General features: G+C 35.5%; 1 protein-coding gene and 1 long non-coding RNA gene across 2 annotated transcripts in view; one reads left to right on the forward strand and one right to left on the reverse strand.

Moving 5' to 3' along the window:
* Positions 1-7,052, forward strand: part of KCNH8 (potassium voltage-gated channel subfamily H member 8) — a 345,406-nt gene that overhangs the window by 110,131 nt on the left and 228,223 nt on the right. The window lies entirely within an intron of this gene.
* LOC108299933 overlaps positions 1,573-7,052 on the reverse strand; it is a 115,252-nt gene continuing 109,772 nt past the window's right edge. The window contains exon 5 of the long non-coding RNA XR_001823170.2: positions 1,573-1,960. This is a non-coding gene — a long non-coding RNA (uncharacterized LOC108299933). The remainder of the gene's footprint in view (positions 1,961-7,052) is intronic.

Genomic DNA, 7,052 nt, shown 5'->3' on the forward strand with positions numbered 1-7,052 from the left:
AAAAAAAAAAAAAAAAGAAAAGAAAATTAAAAAAGAAATTATATATTTGAAATAGAAACAATAATGGCTAAGATTTTGCTAAAGTTCATGTACTGACTTAAAAAATGATATGTCCAGCTTTTTTTCTTTGTAACAATATTACAATAACGTTTATTCCTTCCCTTTAAAAAATGTTAAGACAAGGCTGGAAGTCAGCTTCAACCATTTGACAAGGACAATACCATAGTGAAATGCAGAGCAACAAGATAGAAAGAACCTGGGTATGTTTACAGATCCACTTTCTACTCCAGAGAGCAAAACTTTTATCTTGTTTTGTTGTGTTTCTATTTTGTTTGAGTCACTTATTTTTGGTGTCTTTGTGTAACAATATTTAAATTGTACTCTAACTCAGGGTTTCTCAACCTTGCCACTGTTGATGGTTTGGGCCAGTAATTCTTGTGGTAGAAGGCTGTCCTGTGCAGTGTAGATGCTTAGCAGCATCCCTGGCTTCTATATCTTACTGTCATTACTTTGAAGCATTGAGATCAATGTCGAGAAGAGCCTGCATATGGAAATTTCATCCCATTTTGTAAGTTATTTTACCTTGGAGGATATTCCCTGATGATGTAGATTTTGGATATAGAGTAGTTATGAAGTATTGCAGAATATCTCTTTGGGACAGGATACCTCAATTCTTTGGCACTGGGAACACAGTTCAGACAATTGTGTCCTTCCCAGTGTCAATAGATAAGGCCTACAAAGCAAATATGATAAAACAAAAGCATTCCAGCTCTATGTAATTATACCAAAATCATTGAAAGAGACCTGAGATAAAAGAAAATGGAGGATATTGCTGCAAATGCAGACTGGCAGGGAGTGATAAAGCTGCCATCTGATGGAACAAAGGGGAAAGGATTTCCTTTGAATGAAATATCCACTGACTGCAAACTTGTCCTTCTTAAGATAGAGGCCTTGTGTAGGTCACTCCAAATGCATATGAGTATATTCCTTTTTAAGTCTCTTCACAATATCTGAATCTAGGTGTCAAGACCAAACAATGGAGACTTACAGCCTAGACAGGTAGAAAGTATGGTGCACAGGGTGGGAGCAAGAATTTCCTGAGCCCAGTTTTTTAATAAGATGTCTCCACAGCCTTAGACAGAATTGGGTGGAAATCATTAAAGGCACCAATTCCCTTTAAGCTAGTCACCATGGGGAATTGTCTGACTTTCTAAGAAAACCAGTTGATCTAGTTACAAGACTGAAAATTGGCATTTACCCTAGGCTAATCATACTGCACTATAGCTATTTATATAAATATCTGTCTGTAGATGCAGTTGTGAGCTTTTGAAGGCACACTTCTACATCCCCAATGCCTGGAGCCTTGGGTCTCAAGCAGTGTTCTTCGGATGTAGTTTCTTAGTAACACTTGCTGAAAGGAATTGAAATTGATTATTAGCCTATGGGTACTTTAAAGATGTCTGGATTTCTGGGATTTTAAAAATATGCTTATGACTTCAGGTGTCCTCCTTCCTTCCTTCAAGGATCATTTTCTTTTAATATGCTTTGGAAAGCAGATGCTTATCTGCCTACTTGTCCCTTAATGCTATGATTGCTCTCTTGACCTTACAGAAAAAATCATTGCAAAAAAGCTATCCAACACAATTTCTTCATGCTTCAGAGCTATAAAACCCCATAGTGGGAAATCATTTCTGGTTTTCCTTGTTCTTTTTTGTTATCCTCTAAGCTGAGAAAGGACACATTGAGATATCATATCCTATTTGTTTTCTTTCTCACTCTAGCTTGTTGGCAGAACTTTAACGTTAACAAGTTGTATCTTCCCTAATAGCATGAAAGACAATCATGATTGGATCTACCAGCCTTAGCTTTTATATGTTTATCTTATCATATCTATCCTCTCTACAGAAAGCTTCTTTTTCTAACCTATTTGCATATTAGTAGGTCCAATGTCATCAGTTTCCTGGAAAGAAAACCATAGAAAACAAAGATTTAAGGTGGTTTTTAGGATAATATTGCCAATTTTGCAAAAATAGTATCATGGTATATTAGTTTTTTAGGGCTACCATTATAAAGTACCACAAACTGAGTGGCTTAAACATTTATTATATCATAGTTCTGGAAGCTAGTAGTCCATCTAGATGTAAGCTGAGTTGGTTCTTTCTGAGGGATGTGAGGAATAATCTGTCCCATGCCTCTCACTTCACTGCTGATGGTTTGGTGGAAACCTTTGGTGATCCTTGGCTTCTAGAGTGTCACCCAGATCTCTGCCTTCATCTTTACATAAAGATCTCTCTATGTGATTGACTGTGTCCAGATTTCCCCTTAATAAGTACATCAGCCACACTGGATTTGGTCCTACCCTGATGACCTCCTTTTAACTTGGTTACCTGTGTAGAGACTGTATCTTCAAAAAAAGATCCCACTTTGAGGTACTGGGGATTAGACTGTAACATATCTTTTGGGGAAGACAAAATTCAACCAAAAACATCTGGTTACATTGATATTGAATAGATTAGAAGTCATTTGCCCAAGATTACAAACTAGTAAATAAAAAACCCCAAATGCATAAATATTCTTTCTTGACTTCAAGGTCCTTGCCCTTAAGCCACTGATTGTCTATGGAGACGAAGATGCTACCATTTCCCAAGGAATTTTGCAAATTTCTGGAGGTTTTTGACTCAGTAATTAGGAGAGTGCTTTTGTCATTTATTGGGCAAGAGTCAGATGCTTAACACACTACAATGTGTGGAATAATCTTGCAATTGAAGAATTGTCTGGTTTCTTGCATGACTTTCTTGTGCCCAGTCAGATTTTCCAGGAGGTGAAACACTGGTTTCTAATAACCTGAATCCTGAAGTTAACGTGCAAAGTGTTTTTTGAAAGGCTTTATTTCCCACTGAGTTTCCAAGAATAAAACTATAGTGTAAGTGAGGGAAGATTGAACTTTATTATGTTCAGAATTTCACCATGTAAGAAAATCTTGTTAGTAGCTCACAGCACTTGCTGGTTTGATGGGGCACATATTCAGGTGATCTGCACTCACAGCCATGGCATTTGCAGTGATTCTGCATACTGGTCCAATTATCCAACTGTTTTATTATACCTTTGCTCTAGTCGGTCCTACCTGAGTATATATCTCATTTCTGTTGAGATATATACTATCAGATTATCAGAGTAAATTACTTCGTTTTTATTTTGTGTTACTGTGATATTGTGCTGGCCTAGAGCCAGAACTGGAGCAAAACTATTTTATAAAATGCAAAACTGTTTTTAGATAAGTTGAAATGGCTGCCCCATTCTCCTTACAATAACTACTGTCCTTGGCCTCTGTAAATAGAACTGCCAGTTTGTCTTCAAAACTATGTAAAGCTGCTTACCTTTTCTTATCAGTAACTGCTAAAATCTGTAACTTCTATCACCACCCAGACAATGTGTAAACAAATGTATATCCTGACTTCTGTAAACCACTGAGGTAACAAACAGAATGACAAAACTCCCCTAGCCCTTGGAGTGTCCGGAGACCCCCGCCCTTGTCTCCACCCAGGAGGTGAATCACAGAATCCCCTAGCCCTTGGAATGTCCGGAGACCCCCGCCCTTGTCTCCACCCAGGAGGTAATTTACAGAATCCACTAGCCCTTGGAATGTCTGAAGCCTTTTCATCCCCATCCCCACCCCTCACCCCCACTCCCAAGGTGGTTTTCCGGGTATAAAAAATCGTGGCACCCTCCTGTTGCCACCACAGGTTGGAGAGACGTGAGTCCTCTGTGGTCGCCGGCATAAATAAATGACCCTGCAATCTGGCATACTTTTGTCTTGTGGTAACTTTCTACGCTCCGGTCAAATACAACATTACTATATATATATATGAAAATAAAGTATATAGGTAGGCAAGTTTTATTACGATGATTTTTATTTCTAAATAGTAAAAATGGAAATGCAACTGTTTATTTTAAAAGAGAATCATGGGTTTTGATAAGGTTGTGGATAACTCTGGACTCCCAAACTTATTCATTCTCACATCACCATCAAGGTTTGCCATTTCCATGTGTCTATCTCCTGAGCTATTGCTTACTTGATGTTTTTCTTTATTCTGATTCACTGTTTTGTTTTACTTAAATAAATTGCAAGCAAAAGAAAACTAAATCACTACCCTGAATACAAAACCAGGATCACTAGCTTCATATAGAAGCAAATATAAATAAATATTTAGTGAAAACATTGGTTTTTCAGCTTATTTTAACCTAGAAAAGTAAAAAGTATACTGCGAAATCCAAGTAACGATAGACCTAATCAATTTTACTATACCAAGCAGCATATATGTTATTTTATTCAATTTTCCCAGTAACCTTCAAATAAATATGAATTATCTCCCATTTACAGGTGAGGAAAGTACGATGTAGAAAAACGACTTAAAAACTGGTCTAAAAGTTATGTCATGAACAGTTCTCAATTTGTTGCCCCAGTCATTGTCCCTCATTGTATTTACAGACAGATGCACTTCAACTTATTTATTTTTACATTTTAAAATTTAATTATCTGATGACATAGCAAAATGCCCAAGAAAGCTCAATTCTTTTTAATATAATTAGGTTTTCAATTTTGTGTGATATAGCTATATGGATACATATACATATATTTGTGTGTGTGTGTGTGTGTGTGTATATATATATATGCATTTATATTTATTTACTCAAGTATGGAATGTATGTGTGTATGTACATTTAGGTGTGTGTAGAGACATACACACATTACAGCAAAAACAATTTATTTATAATTAACTGCCTTTTTTTAAAAAGGGAGAATGCCTCCAAAGGTGAAACCTTTCTTTACAAGCTGGATATGTATTTGGATGCAAATCTCAAGCTGAACTAAGCTGTTGAGTCAATAAAAACTGGTGTGTGGAAATAGGGAGGGCTGAAGAGGCTTCTTTAGCATTTGGATGGGTAGAGGAAAAGAAGGAGGAATTGGGAAAGATAAGAAGAAAGAGGAGAAAGGGAGAGAGCAAGAGAAATGAATGGGGATACATCTGGTAATCTGTTGGTACTTTATCCATCAACATATCTAAAGGTAAGTTTTATGTGCTACCTGCATATTTTAGCTTCGAATACACATTTAACTAATACATAAACGTTCCAATGTAAGATATTTATGTGTTCCACTTATAGTAATCTTGTGTACCACCAGGAGTATTTCATACCACCATTTGGGCAGCATGCTATGTTCATGCAAGTGTACACATCAACCGTCTGAATCAGGTATATTCATATTCAGTCTTACAATTTCAGATCATGATAAAAGCAAAAAAATTTAAAAAAGTAAATTTCTTCATGACCTTCCTTTTTTACAGTGAGCTGTTCATGACAGATAATTACAGTAAGAAACATTACTAGCTTTAAAAAAATAAACCGTATTGTGTATATTTAATATATATATGATGCTATAGGAGATACATATATATATATAGTAAAATGGGTGCTGTGGTGGGACAAATTAACATATCCATTATCTCACATAGTTAACCACTTCTGCCCCTGTGGCAAAAGCAGCTATAATCTACTCATTTAACAAAAATCCCAAGTACAATGCACTATTATTAACTATAGTCTTCCTGCTGTACATTAGATCTTTCAACTTGTTCATGCTGTCTATTTGCTGTTTTGTATTCTTTGAACTGCATCCCTCCAAATTCTTCTCCCCACCCCAATGATAACCACTGTTTTGTTCTTTGTCTCTATATATTTGATTTGTTTTTCACCTTATGATTACATTTATAAGTGAGATAAAGCAAGTTTTCTTTCTGTTACTGGCTTATTTCACTTAGTATAATGTTCTCCAAGTCCATCTATGTTGCAACAAATGGCAGGATCTCCTCCTTTTCTAAGGCTGAATAGTTTCCGTTGTGTGTGTGTGTGTGTGTGTGTGTGTGTGTGTGGTGTGTGTGTGTGTATATATATATATATATGTGTGTGTGTGTATATATATATATATACACACACACACACACACACACACCAGTTTCTTTATCCATGTTTTTTATTGATGGACATCTAAGTTTTTTTTCATATATTGGCTATTGTGATTAGTACTGCAATGAACATGGGAGTGCAGATATCTTTTTCTTTTAATATATACTCAGAAGATGGATTTCTGGGTCATATGGTATTTCTATTTTTAATTTATTTAGGAACCTCCATACTGTTTTTCATAATGGCTTCACAAATATACATTCCTACCAACAGTTTAGAAGGGTTCCCTTTTCTCTACACCCCTGACAATTATTATCTCATGTCTTTTTGATAACAGCCATCCTAAAGGTGTGAGGCGATATGGCATAGCAGTTTGCAATGCAATGCCCTGATGATTAGTGATGTGGAACGCCATTTCATATATCTATTGGCCATTTTTATGTCATCTTCGGAGAAATATTTATTCAAGTCCTTTGCCCATTTTTTATTTGTGTTATATAGTTTCTTACCATTGAGTTGTACATGTTCTTTATAAATCTTGGATACTGACCTCTTATCCAATATACGCTTTGCAAATTATTTTTCTCAATGTGTAGGTTACCTCTTCATTTTGTTGACCATTTTCCTTGCTATGCAGAAGATTTTAGTTTGATGTAGTCCTGTTTATTTAATTTTTGCCTTTGTAAACTGAACTTTGGTGTGAGATCCAAGAAATCATTGCCAAGACCAATGTCAAGGACCTTTTCCTCCTCTATATTTCCTTTTAAGTGTTTTATGATTTCAGGTCTTTTTAAAAAAGTTTGACTTGAATTTTGTGTATGGTATATGATATGGGTCCAATTTTATTCTTTGAAATGTGAAAAGTTTTTTCCAGTACCATTTATTCAAGAGATTTTCCTTATCCTGTTGTGTCTTTTTGATGTCTGTGTCAAAATTAGTTCACCATATATGTTTGGATTTATATCTTGGCTCCGTATTCTGTTTTTCTGTTCTTTGTCTGTTTTTAATGCCTGTACTATTACTTTTTTGGTTACTATATCTTTGTAATATAATTTTAAATCAGGAAGTAACATGCTTACAACCTT

This window comes from Cebus imitator, unplaced genomic scaffold (genome assembly GCF_001604975.1).
Source record: "Cebus imitator isolate Cc_AM_T3 unplaced genomic scaffold, Cebus_imitator-1.0 Scaffold24, whole genome shotgun sequence".
Classification (NCBI taxonomy): Eukaryota; Metazoa; Chordata; class Mammalia; order Primates; family Cebidae; genus Cebus; species Cebus imitator.